Below are 20,294 nucleotides of genomic sequence, written 5' to 3' on the forward strand. Positions count from 1 at the left end.
CCACATACCGCTTCCAAGTATATTACTCGCTAATGTCTAGTCCCTAGTTAACAAAGTCGACAACATTAGGTTAAGAGTTGCTTTCCAAGGAGATATCCGGGATTGTAATATACTGTTTCACGGAAACATGGTTTAGCTTGGGACCTGCTGTAGGAGTCAGTAGAGCCAACTGGATTTTCAGTGCATCGCGCCGACAGGAAAAAACCTCCTGATTAACGACTCATTGCGTAATTATGACAACAAACAGTCCTTTTGTTCACCTGACCTAGAATTCCTCACAGTCAAACGCCAAACGTATTATCTCCCAAGAGAACTCTCCTCCGTTATTGTCACAGCCGTGTATACACACCCGCAAGCGGATACCAAGACGGCCATCAAGGAACTTCACTTGACTTTATGCAAACTGGAAACCATATACCCTCAGGCTGCTTTTACTGTAACTGGGGAATTTAACAAAGCTAATTTGAGAACAAGGCTACCTAAATTCTATCAGCAGTACACAAGCAAGTAACACGCTCGACCATTGCTACTCAAACTTCTGCGATGCATACAAGGCCCTCCCCCACCATCCTTTTGGCAAATCTGACCATGACTCCACCTTGTTGCTCCTCTCCTATAGGCAGAAACTAAAACAGGAAGTGCTCATGCTTAGGTCTGTCTAAGGCTGGTCCGACCAATCGGATTCCGCGCTTCAAGATTGCGTTGATCACGTGGACTGGGATATGTTCTGCGTAGATTCTGATAACAACATTGACGTATACGCTGACTCAGTGAGCGAGTTTATAAGGAAGTGTATAAGAGATGTTGTACCCACTGTGACTATTAAAACCTTCCCTAATCAGAAACCATGGATTGATGGTAGGGTAGCCTAGTGGTTAGAGCGTTGGACTAGTAACTGAAAGGTTGCAAGTTCAAATCCCCGAGCTGACAAGGTACAAATCTGTCGTTCTGCCCCTGAACAGGCATTTAACCCACTGTTCCTAGGCCTTCATTGAAAATAAGAATTTGTTCTTAACCGACTTGCCTAGTAAAATAAAGGTAAAAACATTTTTTTAAATTGTGCAAAACTGAAAGCACGTACCACCGCATTTAATCTTGGCAAGGCAACTGGGAATATGGACAAATACAAACAGTGTATTTATTCCCTTTGTAAGGCAATTAAACAAGCAAAGTGTCAGTATAGAGACAAAGTGGAGTCGCAATTTAACGGCTGAAACACGAGACGTATATGGCAGGGTCTACAGACAATCACTGATTACGTAAAGAAAACCAGCCCTGTCGTGGACATCGTTGTCTTGCTTCCAGACAAATTAAACAACTTCTTTGCGTGCTTTGAGGACAATACAGTGCCACCGACACGAACAGCTACCAAAGACTGTGGGCTCTCCTTCTCCGTGGCCGACATGAGTAAAACATTTAAACGCGTTAACCCTCGCAAGGCTGCCGGCCCAGACGACATCCCTAGCCGCATCCTGAGAGCATGCAGAGACCAGCTTGCCGGTGTGTTTGCAGACATATTCAATCAATCCCTATTCCAGTCTGCTGTCCCCACATGCTTCAAGATGGCTACCATTTTCCCTGTTCTCAAGAAAGCCAAGGTAACTAAACTAAATGACTATCGCCCCGTAGCACTCCTGTCATCATGAAGTGCTTTGAGAGACTAGTCAAGGATCATGTCACCTCCACCCTACCTGTCACACTAGACCCACTTCAATTTGCTTTCCGCCCCAATAGGTCCACAGATGATGCAATCGGCATCACACTGCATACTGCCCTATCCCATCTGGACAAGAGGAATACCTATGTAAGAATGCTGTTCATTGACTACAGCTCAGCATTCAACACCATAGTACCCTCCAAACTCATCATTAAGCTCGAGGCCCTGGGCCGCCCCCAGGTGGTGAAGGTAGGAAACAACATCTTCACTCTGCTGTTCGACAACACTGGGGCACTGAGACAGCCTACAGGGAGGAGGTGAGGGCCCTTGGAGTGTGGTGTCAGGAAAATAACCTCTCACTCAATGTCAGCTAAACAAAAGAGATGATTGTGGACTCAGGAAAAAGCAAAGGGAGCACCCCGTATCCACATCGACTCGACAGCAGTGTAGAAGGTGGAAAGTTCCTCGGTGTACATATCACAGACAAACTGATATGGTCGACACATACAGACAGTGTGGTGAAGAAGGCGCAACAGCGCCTCTTCAACCTCAAGAGAGTGAAAAAATGTGGCTTGTCACCAAAAACCGTCACTAACTTTTACAGGTGTTCAATTGATAGCATCCTGTCGGGCTGTATCACCGCCTGGTACGGCAATTGCACCACCCACAACCGCAAGGCTCTCCGGTGGTTGGTGCAGTTTGCACAACGCATCACCGGGGGCAAACTACCTGCCCTCCAGACCAACAACACATGATGTCACAGGAAGGAAGAAAAATGATCAAGAACAATAACTACCCAAGCCACTGCCTGTTCACCCCACTTCCATCCAGAAGGTGAGGTCAGTACAGGTGCATCAAAGCTGGGACAGCAATTGAAAACAAATATTTTATCTCAAGGCCATCAGATTGTTAAACAGCAATCACAAGCACAGAGAGGTGGCGGCCTATCTACAGACTTGATATCATTGGCCACTTTAATAAATGGAACATAGTCACTTTAATATTGCCACTTTAAGAATGTTTACATATCATGCTTTACCTATCTCATATGTGTATATTGTATACTACACTATCTATTGCATCTTAGCCGCTCTGTCACTACTCATCCATATATTTATATATTCTTATCCCATTCCTTTACCAGATTGTGTTTATTAGGTTTTGCTATGGAATTTGTTAGGTATTAGGTTTTGTTGTGGAATTGTTAGATATTACTTGTTGGATATCGGATCTAGAAGCATAAGCATTTCGCTACACTCGCAATAACATCTGCTAACCATGTGTATGTAACCAATAAAATTTGATTTGATTTGAGACAGCCTCATACCTCCATGACAATGGGTAGTCTCACAGACAAAAAAATTAAGACTGTTCCAAAACCAGAGACTGTTAAAAACAAAAGGCTGTTCAGAAGCAAAATAGACAGTTGGTTATTAAATGCAGAGTAATAGTCAAGTTAAAATGTTTGTTTAAATACACAGAAATATTTGACAGTACTAGAACTACAACTGTATTGTTGTAATGTTCTAGGCACGACAGTGCATTAACATTAATAATTGTTTACGACAACACCTCCTGGTGGATCCATAGTACTACAGTTTATTCTAGTCAGTCAACCACTGAACAAGTACAGTGCCTTGCGAAAGTATTCATCCCCCTTGGCGTTTTTCCTATTTTGTTGAATCACAACCTGTAATTTAAATAGATTTTTATTTGGATTTCATGCAATGGACATACACATAATAGTCCAAATTGGTGAAGTGAAATTAAAAAAAATGACTTGTTTCAAAAAACAAATTATGTCTGACACAAACCAAAGACCTCTCATCACCCCGAGAACACCATGCCAGCATCATCCTGTGGGGATGTTTTTCATCTGAAACTGGTCAGATTTGAAGGAATGATGGATTGAGCTAAACACAGGGAAATTCTTGAGGGAAACCTGTTTCTGTCTTCCAGAAAACTAAGACTGGGATGGAGGTTCACCTTCCAGCAGGACAATGGCACTAAGCATTCTGCTAAAGCAACACTTGAGTGGTTTAAGGGGAAACATTTAAATGTCTTGGAATGGCCTAGTCAAAGCCCAGACCTCAATCCATTTGAGAATCTGTGTATGACTTAAATAGTGCTGTACACCAGTGGAACCCATACAACTTGAAGGAGCTGGAGCAATTTTGCCTTGAAAAATGTGCAAAGATCCCAGTGACTTGATGTGCCAAGCTTATAGAGACATACCCAAAAAGACTTGCAGCTGTAATTGCTGTAATAGTTGTCTCTACAAAGTATTGCCTTTTGGGAGGGGGGGTGAAAAGTTATGCATGCTCAAGGTTTCTGTTCTTTGTCTTATTTCTTGTTTGTTTCACAATAAAATATATTTTGCGACTTCAAAGTGGTAGGCCTGTTGTGTAAATCAAACCCCCCAAAAATCTATTTTAATTCCAGGTTGTAAGGCAACAAAATAGGAAAAATGCCAAGGGGGTGAATTATTTTGCAAGCCACTGTATACTGCCTTCCGAAAGTATTTACACCACTTACTTTTTCTACATTTTGTTGTTACAGTCCGAATTTAAAATGGATCAAATTGAGATTTTTGGTCACAATATCAAAGAGGAATTCTGTCTTTTGCACATCACAACATGTTTTCATTTGAATTGCAGATTGAAATGAATTTTCAGTTTCACATGTGGGGGTTTAATAATTTTATTCTCCTCACATATGAAAAGGTGGTGTTAACATGTTGCAGAAGCAATGTTTCCAAATGTGGACTTGCCAATTCTGTAATGCCCTTCTGTAAAGGTGTAACTCGGTCTGTTTATTAGAACAAGTCTTGTTTTTGTGTGTAAAATGTACCTATATATTTATTTCTGATTTATAAGCCACCCCCTGCATTATTATGGCGTTGAGGCTACAACTAGGGGGAGACATTCGGAGTGTTACTTTCTCTTCTTCATGTTGGTTTGTAACCGTTGGAAGAAAAGCCAGAGATACTGAGAGAAGCTAACTAGCTCTCTGTCTCCTTATTTATCCTGTTTTCAGGTTTGTACACATTGTTTCCTTTTCAAAATCTAGAGATAACATGTTTACCTAGACTCCGAGTTTTCTAGTCATTTTGATGTATAATTTAAGTGTTTTGACCGAGTGAAAAACAACCGAGTTTTTTTCCCATTCATGTGTGTAGTCAAGCTAAGTAGCAACCTAATTTTGATAAAGATGATGCCGATGGACAAGGCCAACATCTGACAAATTCAAACCCGACTTTGCCATTTAATTTAAAAAATAGTGTTTAACTTTACTTTTTTGTACAGAAAGTTATCACATGGCCTCCCGAGTGACACAGCGGTCTAAGGCACTGCATCACGGTGATTGAGGTGTCACTACAGACCCAGGTTCGATCCCAAGCTCTGTCACATCCGACTGTGACCGGGAGATCCATGAGTAGGAGCACAATTGGCCCAGCGTCATCCGGGTTAGGGAAGGGTTTGACCGGCAGGGATTTCCTTGTCTGATCGTGCTCTAGCGACTCTTTGTGGCGGGCCCTGGTGCCTGCAAGCTGACTCCGGTCCCCAGCTAGACAGTATTTCCTCCGACACATTGGTGTGCCTGCCTTCTGGATTAAGTGAACAGTGTGTCAAGAAGCAGTGCGACTTGGCAGGGTTGTGTTTTGGAGGACGCGTGGCTCTAGACCTTCACCTCTCCCGAGTCCGTAGGGGACTTGCAGCGATGGGACAAGACTGTAACAAACAAAAAAAGTTAGCACATACTATTATCACATATGACCGCCAAGCACTTTTGGACATAAGATTGCGAATTACTAACATTGATTTCGACATCAAATCCGACTTCAACCACTGACTCAGCTGTTCTCCTGATCACTATTCCTAAACAATTCCTTTGTTTCGTGGGCTACCAAAACGCCGCAGGCATAGACTTGGAATTACTGGCATCATTGTGAGACTGAGACGTAGAGAAAATCGACTGGTACTCCCTCTATTTTATTGGCAAATGTCCAGTTACTCGAGAATAAGATGGATGAGCTTCGTTCGAGAGTCTCCTTTCAGATAGACTTGAAAAACCTTGCAGCGGTACGATCAGATGACGGCAGCCTTGGGCAAATCCAAAGGCGGAGGTGTGTGCCTTTTCAAGAAACAAGTGGTGCACTGCTTCCAGTGTGAAGGAAATCTCGAGCATTTGCTCACCTGATATATAACACCTCATGGTAAGCTGCAGACCCTTTTATCTACCAGTCGAGTTCTCATTTGTATTGATCATGGCTGTCTACATCCCTCCACAAGCCAGCACCACTTTGGAACTCAACAAACTGTATGGAGCCATAAACAAACAAGAAACTGCACAATCAAATGCATCGTTTCTGGTGGGTAGAGACTTTACTGCAGGGAGACTTGAAATTGTTCTACCTCACTTCTACCAACAATTATTCTGCGTCACTAGGGATGCTAAAAGTCAACCACATTTATTCTACCCACAGATGCATAAAACTCATACAAGGCCCTCCCTCACCCTCCTTTTGGCAAATCAGACCATGAATCTTCCTGCTTCCTGTTTACAACCAAAAGCTCAGTACCAGTGATGTTCTCAAGTACCAGTGATGCGCTTAGGTACCAATGACGCGCTCAAGTACCAGGAAGTACCAGTGACGCGCTCAATACAGATGTGGTCCGATTAAATTGACGCGAGGCTACAAGACTGTTTTGCTAGTACAAACTGGGATATGTTACCACATCAGTCAGAGGCTTCATCAATATGTCCATAGATGATGTTGTCCCCACAGTGACTATACTTATCCAAACCAAAAAACATGGATTACAGGCTATATCCGTGCTGGGCTAAAGGCTAAAGCTACTGCTAACAAAGAATGGGACACGGACATGGACGCATATAAGAAAGCCCGCTACGACCTCTGACGAGAAATCAGACATGCAAAAGGACAATATTGGAGGAAGGTGGAGTCCTGTTACACCGTCACCGATGCTCGTGGGATGTGGCAGGGCCCAATTTGTAAGTCGCTCTGGATAAGAGCGTCTGCTAAATGACTTAAATGTAAATGTTAAATGCTTGCAGATGATAACTGATTATAAAGGGAAACCCAGCTGTGAGATGCCAAGTGACAAATAACTCCCAAAAAGCTAAATGTCTTTTATGCTCACTTCCAGGAAAACAACACACCCAAGCCATGGCCTGTTCTCTCCTTTTTCAACACTCAGACACAGGCAGTATAGGAGCATCAAAGCAAAAACTGTAAGACTGGCCAATAGCTTTACCCCCAGACCATCAGGCTGCTGAATGAGGGAGATATGCTCCCCTTGTCCCCCTCCTGACCCCCGGGCTTCCTACCCCCCTCTGCTTACTCTGCCCCCACCTCAATGGATATTTATCATTGCCACAGTTGTTAATATGTATTACATCATTATTTGTATTTGATTTGTATTGTTATCTTTCACTTTATCCTACAATGTGGAAGCTTGGAACTCAAGAATTGAGCTCACTGTACCCTATAATTATATCTGTAACCCTGTACATGTGACTATTAAACTAATTTAATCTAGTTCTGGCTAGATTTAGGGAACCTTTCCTGAATTGTTGGCTGACATGCAGTTACACAGTGGGTCATTTCTGGCTGATTTGCGGTAGCTGCCTCTGGGCCACTTCAGGAGCGTAATTCCAAACCAAATGTGGGCCAGAAGAAATTGGCTGATCTGTGCCAGGTCCGGCCCATATACATTTTGTTATCTGCGATGGAATGCAATTCAAATATTTGCGCAGATTGAGTAATACCAGGTAGAAAACAGAAATGTCTGAACAATGTTTTAAACATTTTATGTTCGATTTAAGCCAATCCCAGACTAAAAATAGTTTTGATTCTCCATTGAGTTTGCTTTTTAGGACTAGGCTTAATCTGTGTCCGGGAAACTGCCCCTGATAGTGCTGTAATCTTAATCTTTTGAGTCAGTGGCAATTCAACAAGACACGGTAGAACTAATTTCATTAAGACAAGGTGTTATTTTCCGATATATCTGTGGATATCGTTTCCAGAGGAAGACTAACTCTGGGGACTTAAGTCTGGCACTGACCACTGGACATGGTACTTTGGCTATGCATATCAGACCATGTTATAGTGCACTCCCTATTGGCACAGGCATCGATTCTGGCCCCCTGTGTAGTATTTAGAAGATAATTATCTTTAGAGAAGCTCTCAGACAACACAGGGGAGTCCAGAGGTAGTCCATGCACTGAAACTTTCCTAAATCCTGAGACATAGGTAATGTTCCAAATGACACCTATTCCCTAATAAGTGCATGGGCTGTCCATATGGCTTTAGTAAAAAATAGTGCACTGTAGGGAATAGGGTACCATTTTGGACACAGACATTCACAGCTGGGGCTAGCTGGGAAGTCTCACGAGAATTCTCTCCCACAGAGAGAAAATCTACCTTTCAACACATCGGTGCTCACATACAAAAACGCTATCAAAGTTCACTTTGCATGCGTTTAATGGAAAATTAAGCTTGACAAAGCCATTGATCATTTTATAAAGCTGAGAACTCGGTAGGGGTATCGATCTGGAGAAATAAAATAAGCCCCGACATACAGAGTGCATGGGTCAAGTGTGTGTGTTTATACATCTATGTGCATGCGCATGCGCATGCATGCCTGTACATCTGCACATATCTGCATGCATGCGCTTCCATGCATGTGTGTCAGTGTGCATGTGTGTCAGTGTGCAGAGATATCCATTCCCTAACTCCACTCCACTTCGACAAACCTGCTCTTTCTTCTGGAGGCAGCCTTTGCCAGGTCTGCAGTGGAGCATGCAGTGTTATTGTGCTGGGTTAAGTGCCTCAAAATCTAATTACTCTAATGTCTGTTGCCATCTTAAATCACACTTAATGGCTAAGTGCACTGGTTTGTCTGTCCTTCGGAGGGAAGCTTCCTTCACACTGCTCCCTGAGTAATAATTCCAATTGGATATGAGCAATTGCACTTATTGGCTGGTGCACGGCACTGGCTGCCGGGTTTCTGATTTGCTGCCAGGGGTGTCTATTGGCTGCTCGCTATTGGCTCCTAGGAGAGAGTGGGAGGGTAGCTCTCCCTTTCCTTCTTCTTTGGTAAAGTGTGTGAATGCAAGTACTCCTTTCTCTCATTGTTTGAGTGACTGCAGGTATTGGTGTCTGCCTCTGAACGCGCGCGCGTGTGTGTGTGTCTGGGAGTGTGTGTGTTGGAGAGGGAAAGAGATAAAAAGAGAGAGTGAGGCGAGCAGTGTTTCTTTTCCCCCTCTAGCCTCCCCGTCTCCCTGCTCCCTGTCATTCCGTTCTTCCTCCCTCCCGGACCACCCTGCCTCCAGTCGGATAGACCCTGGACCTCCCCAGGACCCCCCTCCCATCACCCCTTTGACTCTCCTCACTTCTCCGACCCGCTTTGTCAACTGAGCAGGTAAGATGCTCATACTGCTGCGACTCTCCTTATCTCCCCCTTTTTCCTTCCTCCTTTGGATCTCTCTCTCTTCCTTACTCCCTATCTCTTTCCCTCTCTCTCGCTATCTCTCTCTCTCTCTTTCACTGCCTTTCTAGGTTTCAAGTTCTCCCTCCAGCAGTTCCCGTCAGAATTAGACATGTTTTGAAAGTGGAAGGTAAAGGGAGATTAAACCTGGGAGGTCACAGTCTTTTCTCCCTCCAACTGATATCACACAGAGATCTTACCTTTTCTCCACAGTCATATATCTTCATCTTTCCCATCTGCCTTTACAATCTCGGGCCCTCAGGGTTCGAGCGGAAACTAACACAGAGAGAAGGAAATTAGCTCTCCTACTCAAACTGTTCTTGGTATAACTCAAGCTGTTCCGGTCTGTGACAGCGCACCATATTTTGGTTGCATCCTTAATTGATTTACACTATTTACTGTTGTTTGCAATAACTATTTATAGATGTCAGTGTCAGCATGCGCTAGCTACTTCCCCAAATGGAGAATACGCAGGTCCACCAGAAACCAGAACGCATGACATTGCACAAACGGTAATGACTTTACAACGTTCGCTACTCCCTTGATTGAATCGAGCAATCTATCTTTCTCCAGCAAGCAGTTCCAACATTAGCATGCTCTATAAAGCATTTCTGGCAACAGCAGAAGAAAGAAAAAAGCTTGTTTGTCCTCCACACAGACTCCACACATCCTGTGTTTTGCCAGGAAGGGGATGTTGTGCGATACTAAAGTGATTTTTAGATGTCAATACAACTGGGCCCCCGGAGGTTTCAACAAATTTAACTCAGCCTCTGATGCTTGGCTATTTCAAAGGGGCTTCCCCTGTGTGAAGGGTGACCTTTATAGTTGTGATAATGATTTTTTAATTTGCTCTGAAAAATGCATCTCTGCTAAAGCCTGCTGGGAGTATGGGGCCTTCAAGAGAGAGCAACCCTCTTGGGAGGTAACAGCCCTTGCTGAGATTGTTCTGGTGTGTTCTGTACAATTACAATGGACTATGAAAGTACTGTGAGGGCCCCTTGAGACAACAATGACTTTTGTCCTTTCTACTTTAAACAACATTGGTTAATTTAGTCTGAGAGAAACATACAGTACCTCTGTGTCAATGACTGCAGTTGCATATAGCTGTTATTGAAGTTGAGTGTCAGTGAGAAGTGATGAGGCGTAGATTAGTTGTGTGGATTTTTCAGAGAGAAGAACAGGTGTCTTCATTTACACCGATATTCCTATGAAGCCGAGCTGGCTCTGTGCCGAAGGCAGGATCAAGTGAAAGTGGCTCTCGACATTTCTGCTAAGCTTTTGAAATGTTTCCCCCCCCCCCACTTAAATAGGTGTCTGCAATATGGCAGAAATGTCAAATGTTTAAGGTTAGGAATAAGTGGCCGGTTTCCACGTCATCTCCCGATGTCCTCAGACATGGATGGACGTTGAATACTGACTTGTATCATGGGTGACCTGGCTTCTCCTCTTTCTTTATCTCTCTCTCTCTTCTCTTTTCTACTCTTTATAAGGAGTTGTGGTGTGTCAGAGGTTAAAGTTCAAATAAGAACATGTTTTTGGTAATCCAAAGAATGGGGCTGGGGAATTGTAACTAGTGTCATATTCCTTGACAGAGTTACGGAGGCTAGGATTGCAATTGGCATGATATTTTTAAGCATTTTGAATAGAGTTTGTTTACAATACTAACAGCCTTTTAGTACAATTGTCTAATCCAATCAGAAACACCCAAGATCAAAGGCTGTTAGTATTGTAAGCAAACTCTATTCAAAATGCTTAAAACTATCATGCCAATTGCAATCCTAGCCTCCATAATCTTAGTACAATTGTCTTATCCAATCAGAAACACCCAAGATCAGTTTATAAGGCACTTCTATGTTATATTATTCAAGAACTAATGGGCATCTATCATTAATTGAAGGGGAACAATAGTCAAAATTTGAAACTTAAAAGAGGCTTTGGGGCTCCCGTGTGGCGCAGCGATCTAAGGCAACTGCATCTCAGTGCTAGAGGCGTCACGACAGCCACCCTGGTTAAAATCCAGGCTGTATCACAACCGGTCGTGATTGGGAGTCCCATTGGGCGGCGCACAATTGGCCAGCGTCGTCTAGGTTTGGCTGTGCAGGCCATCTTTGCAAATAAGAATTTGTTCTTAAATGACTTGCCTAGTTAAATAAAGATCACATTTTATTGGTTACATACACATATTTAGCAGATGTTATTGCAGGTGTAGTGAAATGCTTTTGTTCTTAGCTCCAACAGTGCAGTAGTATCTAATAATTCACAACAATAATTAAGAAATATATAAATATTAGATTGAGCAATGTTGGAGTGGCATTGAATAAAATACAGCAGAATAGAATACAGTATATAGAGTTGAAGTCGGAAGTTTACATACACCTTAGCCAAATACATTAAAACTCTGTTTTTCACAATTCCTGACATTTATCCTAGTAAAAATACCCTGTCTTAGGTAAGTTACGATCACCACTTTATTTTAAGTATGTGAAATGTCAGAATAATAGTAGAGAGAATTATTTATTTCAGCTTTTATTTCTTTCATCACATTCCCAGTGGGTCAGAAGTTTACATACACTCAATTAGTATCTGGTAGCATTGCCTTTAAATTGTTTAACTTGGGTCAAACGGTTTGGGTAGCCTTCCACAAGCTTCCCACAAAGTTGGGTGAATTTTGGCCCATTCCTCCTGACAGAGCTGCTGTAACTGAGTCAGGTTTGTAGGCCTCCTTGTTCGCACACGCTTTTTCAGTTCTGCCCACAAATTTTCTATAGGAATGAGGTTGGGGCTTTGTGATGGCCACACCAATACCTTGACTTTGTTGTCCTTAAGCCATTTTGCCACAACTTTGGAAGTATGCTTGGGGTCATTATACATTTAGAAGACCCATTTGCATCCAAGCTTTACCTTCCTGATTGATGTCTTGAGATGTTGCTTCAACATATCCACATAATACACATTTTCCTCCTCATGATGGCATCTATTTTGTGAAGTGCACCAGTCCCTCCTGCAGCAAAGCACCCCCACAACATGATGCTGCCACCCCCGTGCTTCACGTTTGGGATGGTGTCCCTTGGCTTGCAAGCCTCCCCCTTTTTCCTCCAAACAATACGATGGTCATTATGGCCAAACAGTTATATTTTTGTTTCATCAGACCAGAGGATGTTTCTTCAAAAAGTACAATCTTTGTCCCCATTTGCAGCTGCAAACTGTAGTCTGGCTTTTTTATGCCGGTTTTGAAGCAGTGGCTCCTTCCTTGATGAACGGCCTTTCAGGTTATGTCGAAATAGGACTCCTTTTACAGTAGATAGAGATACTTTTATACCTGTTTCCTCCAGCATCTTCACAATGTCCTTTGCTGTTGTTCTGGGATTTATTTGCACTTTTTGCACCAACGTACGTTCCTCTCCAGGCCACAGAACACGTCTCCTTCCTGAGCGGTATGGTGGTTGTGTGGTCCCATGGTGTTTATACTTGCGTACTATTGTTTGTACAGATGAATGTTGTACCTTCAGGCGTTTGGAAATTGCTCCCAAGGATGAACCAGACTTGTGGAGGTCTACAATTGTTTTTATGAGGTCTTGGCTGATTTATTTTGATTTTCCCATGATGTCAAGCGAAGAGTCACTGAGTAGGCCTTGAAATACATCCACATGTACACCTCCAATTGACTCAAATGATGTCAATTAGCCTATCAGAAGCTTCTAAAGCCATGACATCACTTTCTGGAATTTTCCAAGCTGTTTAAAGGCACAGTCAGCTTAGTGTATGTAATCTTCTGACCCACTGGAATAGTGATGCAGTGAATTATAAGTTAAATAATGTTTCTGTAAACAATTGTTGGAAAAATGACTTGTGTCATGCAGAAAGTAGATGTCCTAACCGACTTGCTGAAATTATAGTTTGTTAACAAGAAACTTGTGGAGTGGTTGAAAAACGAGTTTTAATGACTCTAAGCGTCTGTAAACTTGCGACTTCAACTGTGCATATGAGATGGGTAAAGCAGTATGTAAACGTTATTAAAGTGACTGGTGTTCCACATTAGTTTTATGTTCTTTCATCAACATGCTAGTGTGTACTATTCAATAATTTATATATACACTAGATGACTAATTGGGGTGCTGTGTTGAAGCCATGCACACACTGTGCCTCAATCTTGCAGTCCCCCACCATCATATATATATGTTTTATGCATATATATGCATTTATTAATATATACATTCGTTTTTGCCATATTTACTCTTTCAGACACTTTAATGCAAACTTTAAATTATATTATATGAGATGAACATAAACATTTTAAATTTAAAAAATATTTAAAAATGTTCTTTGAAGTATCATTTTTAGAGATGCATGTAATTTTGTCCATGAAACATTGAATTGAAACACTGTATAATTCAATGCATTCCTAGGCAGGACTACTCCTTACCGGGGAGTGCCAATATGGCTGACCGGTGCCTTCAAAGACTCAATGGCCATTACATAGCATCAGCAATCCAGGGTTTACAGTATATAAATCATAAGTACTATTGAATGGTATCAAAATTGAAGTGGAAATGTTGCTAACACTTTACTTAAACCCATAGTAATGCACTAGTATTCTTTATAAGCAGGTATGATTCCTCCCTTCTTGTTATGCCACACCATAATAAATGATAGTTTAAGTAGTGTTATCAAAATATTGGGGACTCAAATATATAACACCACTTGAAAATAATTTGTTACATATACCGTAGTATCTCTAAGTAGTTCCACCACTACCAAACAGTTGCATTGTCAGAAATGAAACAATAATAATACAGTACAATAATAACATTGAGTCTATTCTCTTTGAAGAGCCCTCTTCTTGTCTTGAGCCATGCTCTCAAAGCAGCTGGTCCCTTTGTGCTTTGGTTGCTTCTGCCTGTTCCGGATCTCATGCTGTCCTGGCTTGGGAGTTGCCTCGGCAGCAGTGGCACAGCGTGAAAAGGGCACTGACATTCACTGGCCAATGTCCCCATGTATGCCAGAAGGGATGGGGAGAGCACAAAGCAGACACATACGGTACCAGTAGCATCTACTCTGGTCAGATCTGGCTTCTGTTGTCATGAACACTCTTTAGTTTGACATTGTTTTTGTCTTTAAAACAGTGCCGTCGGCCAAAAAGATAGTTTTAGGCATTCATCAGTTCCATGTTCTGAATGATTTGAGCTATGTTGACATTTTCTGTTTTTATCTTTCTCTTAAACATAATTTCAGTATTTTGCATCCAGCTATTTTCTGCAATAATCGTTTGAACCTTTATATGCCTATGAGCTGTAGGCTATGATATTGCTGTGGTATAGGTGCATTGTTCAGAGCATGTCCGTGGTCAATACATTATTCCCGAACAACATATTGTAGATTAGAATCCTATCATTCTAACGCCTTAAAGCCCTTTTGATGTCCTATGGACATAGATGCACTACGCCACAGCAATGGCGGGACACTGCTTTTGCGTCCCTTGTTTCTCTCCCTCTCTCCTTCATCTCAGCCCTGATTGGTAAACAGGCCTCCCCCACTGCGCTGGGTCATAACTCATAAACAAATGCAATGCTGGAGGGGGCTGAAACGGAACGCTGTACCTTTTCAAAGTTGAGGCTATAGGAGAGAATTATGACCTGTGAAATCAGAGGCCTTTTGTCTCGGCAATGTCATTTAAGCCGGCAATGGGCCGTGAGATCAATGAGGGGCTGAAGAGCCCAGAGAGAGAGCGAGATAGGGGTGGAGCTTGGCGCTTTGCCTCCCGCTGCCCGTGTTAACGTCGCTCTGGGTGGTGCAGTTAGGCCATGTATAGGCAAGCTGCCACAATGTCAAAAATCTATTTTTATACCCGTTAATACACAGGGGGTTCAGAGCAATGCTCTAGTGGGATGTAAACGTGGAAATATTCTTGTTAGCTAGGAACAGGCCTGGCTTTGTTGATCAAAGTATGGTTGGTGGCATGGGAGGGATGCTGTGATTCCATTACAACCAGGAGCGCTGTTCAATCAAAACTGGTATGTAGGAGTTCAACACCCTGCTTGTGATTTTTTAACCCAATGATCCCATAGATTAATGTTCAGAATAAAAGGAGAACATGTTTCCTTGCACGGTGAGAACAATATTGTTTCACCATATCCCTGACACCCATGGATGCTGGTTTTAATTCAGTAGGACCCTACTAGGTCCCAAAAGCCAGAGCAAAGCGGAGTTTAAAGTGGTCAATGACCTAAGCTGGTCACACACTTTGTGGTTCTGCTTTCTATAGTGCCCTCAAAAGCCAAAGACCTACTGTACTGTTTTCTGTGTGCTCTTGCAAAGAGACATGTCTGCAGCTTATACAGAAATGCTATCTGGTAATGTCAAGAGAAATGTAAGGGATATGCTTGAGCCCTGTCTCTTAGCCTGCACTTAGCCCACACGCTCTCAGCGTTTTTGCTTGATTAAACAACCCAGGAGTTTGTAGAGCACGATAGGTGCGAGCGCAAGGGCTGACAGCTTAACCGCTGATTATTCAAGCCTCTTAGCCTAAGCCACGGCACTCCGATGATTAACATCGACTCTTTTCCCCCTCTCTCTCCGTCTCAATCTCTCACTTTCATTCTGTCTTCATTGAGGGAGCAGAGTTTAGGAAATGGGAAAAGATGGAGACAGCCCGCAGAAGGCAGACCTGTTGTCTCATAGCTTGTGGGGATCAGTGCATAGCACAGTGATTCATGTGGTGCAGAGGCTTTATATAGACATAATCCACCCCAGTAGCGTAGCAGTGATGGTTGACTGTGTGAGGCGAGCACACCGGTCGGACACTCCTATTGCGCCTCCTCCTCCTGCCACAGGGGTGTGAGAGTGTGTCACCAGGTCACGTGGTTATGACCCAGTGATATAGGTCATTAACCCCCCCTGACAGTGTGCGTGTCGCAGCAGCGCCTGACACACAACTCACGCCTCTCCCTGTGGGGTCATGCCATCTCCACTTCTGCAGGGTGCCTGTGGCTCATCAACACAACAGATATTTCTAGGGTTAAATAATGTTCCCAAAATGGGGAAGGCTATGGAGTATTCTCTGAATCTTACTTTGTCCAGTTTTCTTGAACTACTTTAAAGAGCATTCCCCATGATATGCCTGCCATGATATGACTGTAAGAAGTGTGTGGCAAAAACAATGTAATCACAGTTTTGGTCTGCTGTTTGGTCTGTGTTGAATTCCCTTCAAAGCATCTCTAGAAAGCCTGCACACTCTAGCATTAAATCATAACATCATGAGAACATTGCCACACGTTTGACATACATGGTTCATCACTTGTTTGATACTGTTTTGACTGTGGATGATCTTCAGCTTGTGTAAGAGATATCGAATCATAACGAAAGCTCTTTTCCTTGGTAGTTGGGCTGTGTTTTGTTACCCCTTCGACATTTTGGCACAGCCACAGACGACAGCACAGTGACATGCCTGCCGGACAGATTGGCCACAGTTGGGGGGGACGTAGGGTGGGAAGGAAAAAGGTGTAGGCTGCCACTGAGGCATCATTATTACATTTTTTGGGCTAAAGCCTTAGGGTACCCACTGCCTAACCAAGTTTGAACTTGAAATACCAGGTGTTGTACTCTTAGAGCTGGGTTTGGTTCCTTCTCACCCCTTTTTGAGAGAGGATGGAGGATGTGCCCCTTCGGCTTGCCTGACATACTTTCCCTGGGCTGTTGGTTTTTCGGATCCCAAGGCATCCGCAGAGCCCGCTAAGTCAGCAAGAACGCTGCCGAGTGTGCATAAGCAGATGTAAAAAAGAGCGGACGGCTCTAGAAAGACTGAGAAACACTTCCCTCTCCGCTCTTTGCAGTGTACAGGGCCTCTGTGTCTATTGTGTCGCCCGCAGAAACCTAAATGAGCTTCAAATCCCATTATTCACATTATCCCACCTTCCCTAGTCTCTGCGCTAATTCATTAGTCACTAAAAGTTGAAGACCCCTTGGCCCGATTGAATCAAAACTGGTAACCAGGTTTTTAGGTAAGAACAAAATAGAATACCCTCTAAGCTCTGCAATAATTTATAATAACAATAACAAAATTATTTAAATGTAAACAAAAACAACTTTCTAGGTATAACACGCTACTTTGCAACACTAGGAAAACATTCTCCACCTTAAACCTAGCACTTCGTTTCATCCCTTTCTCTTTCTCTACCCCCCCACCCACGCCCCATCCCCTTCACATTATGAATGAAATGCTATTACCCTCTTCTTACTATCTATTATTCATATAATGCAATGCTGAAACTGTGTCTGTGCAAATACTTAGCAGATCATGTGGGAATCTCCACTAATTCTGCCTCCTCTCCTCGTCTCCTTTCCTTCATCTGAACTGATCAGACACATGGACCGGTGAGGGTAAAATAGGGTAATATGCTGAGAACCCACTGGGGTGTCTGCTGTCACCTCACCAATTGTTTAATGAGAGGAAGAAGGAAAGGAAACAAGGAAAGGAAGTCACCTTGGACCTTTGAGATGAAGTGCAGGCCTGGACCAAAATCCTGCTTCTGTCAATTGTGATATGAAAGGTCAAAGATTATTGGTTGACAGATACCAGGATGTTTTTTGGCTTTTCAAGAATGACACATTGGCCTCCTTACAACGGCAGAACTCCTCGAGGCATCAAGTGGTGCGCAATTAAGAACGGCTCCTCTATTTTGACATTTTAAAGAGCTCATCACCAAGTTGAGCCGCAATCTGTTTCCCGCAGGCAAATCTAAGTAGCATATAACTTAGCGTGGTACGATCCATCGGCTAATTCGCTTTCACAATCTCTCAGAGAGTATCACAGCCTGTGACATCATCATGCCCTCCCCCTCCCCCTTTTTCTTGAAAAGCTTAGCAGCCTAGGTAAAAGCAGAAAAGAGGCACTATCTATTCTTCTCTGGAGGGGGACAAGAATGTGTGTGGGGGAGGAAGAGGGGTTGGTTTGGGTGATATTCAAGTCTGGGGAAATGCCTTTGAATTTTCTGAAATATATATATTTTTCTGTGGGATTAAGACATTAAAGTCTCCAAATCATCAAAGTGCTTTAATGTCACTGCTTCATGAGGAGGGGATCTGCGTTGCCTCTTGAAGGTGTGAGGATGTCAAACGCTGCTAAACGATTCAGAATATTACCCTTCCTCTCCCCCACCAATCTTATTTTATTTTACCTGCATATTCAAATGACTAATACTGCTTCTGTTGTTGAGTCGATCATGGTTAGACTTCGACAGTTTTTTCCTGGTTATGTTCCAAAATTATGTAAAATGGTCAGTGAGAGAAAGGCCTTGTTAATTTGTGTTTGAATTTTTGTTTTATCATTTACACCATTTTATATCTGTCATATTGTCAGGTCCACCTTGACACCCTAATTAGTATGGAAATGTTTATGCTTCTGTATGCATGTCTGATTATGAGCGATTTAGAAAGGGAAAGCGCATGAGTGAGTGAAAGAGAGATAGAGACCGAAAGGGAGGGATATTCCCTCCACTTTGAGGGGAAATCAGCCAAAACCTCAAAAAAAAATTGTAGACCTCCACAAGTCTGGTTCATCCTTGGGAGCAATTTCCAAATGCCTGAAGGTACCTCATTCATCTGTACAAACAATAGTACGCAAGTATAAACACTATTGGACCACGCAGCCGTCATACCACTCAGGAAGGAGACACATTCTGTCTCCTAGAGATGAGTGTACGTTGGTGCAAAAAGTGCAAATCAATTCCAGAACGACAGCAAAGGACATTGTGAAGATGCTGGAGGAAATGGGTACAAAAGTATCAATATCCACAGTAAAATGAGTCCTATATTGACATAACCTGAAAGGCCGCTCAGCAAGGAAGAAGCCACTGCTCAAAAACCGCCATTAAAAAGCCAGACTATGGTTTGCAACTGCACATGTGGGCAAAGATTGTACTTTTTGGAGAAATATCCTCTGGTCTGATGAAACAAAAACAGAACTGTTTGGCCATAATGACCATAGTTATGTTTGGAGGAAAAAGGGGGATGCCAAAGAACATCATCCCAACCGTGAAGCACGGGGGTGGTAGAATCATGTTGTGGGGGTGCTTTGCTGCAGGAGGGACTGGTGCACTTCACAAAATAGATGCCATGATGAGGAAAAAAATTATGTGGATATATTGAAGCAATCTCAGACATCCGTCAGGAAGTTAAAGCTTGGACGCAAATGGGTCTTCCAAATGGATAATGACATCAAACATAGTTCCAAAGTTGTGGCAAAGTGGCTTAAGGACAACAAAGTCAAGGTATTGGAGTGGTCATCACAAAGCGCTGACTTCAATCCTATTGTGGGCAGAACTGAAAAAGCATGTGCGAGCAAGGACACCTACCAACCTGACTCAGTTACACCAGCTCTGTCAGGAGGAATGGGCCAACATTCACCCAACTTATTGTGGGAAGCTTGTGGAAGGCTACCTGAAATGTTTGACCCAAGTTAAACAATTTAAAGGCAATGCTACCAAATACTAATTGAGTGTATGTAAACTTCTAATCCACTGGGAATGTGATGAAAGAAATAAAAGCTGAAATAAATAATTCTCTCTACTCTCTACTATGACATTTCACATTCTTAAAATAAAGTGGTGATCCTAACTGACCTAAGACAGGGAATTTTTTGTCTACGATTAAAATGTCAGGAATTGTGAAAAACGGAGTTTAAATGTATTTGGCTATGGTGTATGCAAACTTCTGACTTCAACTGTACATGTAATACATTTTACATGAAGGGGATATACACTGCTCAAAAAAATAAAGGGAACACTTAAACAACACAATGTAACTCCAAGTCAATCACACTTCTGTGAAATCAAACTGTCCACTTAGGAAGCAACATTAATTGACAATACATTTCACACGCTGTTGTGCAAATGGTGGAAATTATAGGCAATTAGCAAGACACCCCCAATAAAGGAGTGGTTCTGCAGGTGGTGACCACAGACCACTTCTCAGTTCCTATGCTCCCTGGCAGATGTTTTGGTCATTTTGTAATGCTGGCGGTGCTTTCACTCTAGTGGTAGAATGAGACGGAGTCTACAACCTACACAAGTGGCTCAGGTAGTGCAGCTCATCCAGGATGGAACATCAATGCGAGCTGTGACAAGAAG

The 20,294-nt window shown here is 42.7% G+C and overlaps 1 protein-coding gene across 6 annotated transcripts in view; it reads left to right on the forward strand.

Annotated features, from left to right (window-relative positions):
- Positions 1–8,780: 8,780 nt before the first annotated feature.
- The window catches only part of pcbp3 (poly(rC) binding protein 3), a 177,050-nt gene continuing 165,536 nt past the window's right edge, over positions 8,781–20,294 (forward strand). For 2 of the 6 annotated variants that reach the window (XM_046358357.1, XM_046358375.1), the window contains exon 1: positions 8,789–9,105. The gene's annotated coding sequence lies outside the window, so the exon portion shown is untranslated. Of the gene's footprint in view, positions 9,106–20,294 lie in introns of all 6 variants that reach the window. The other 4 variants (XM_046358403.1, XM_046358402.1, XM_046358385.1 and 1 more) reach the window with 4 other exon arrangements.

This window comes from Oncorhynchus gorbuscha, linkage group LG01 (genome assembly GCF_021184085.1).
Source record: "Oncorhynchus gorbuscha isolate QuinsamMale2020 ecotype Even-year linkage group LG01, OgorEven_v1.0, whole genome shotgun sequence".
Lineage (NCBI taxonomy): Eukaryota > Metazoa > Chordata > Actinopteri > Salmoniformes > Salmonidae > Oncorhynchus > Oncorhynchus gorbuscha.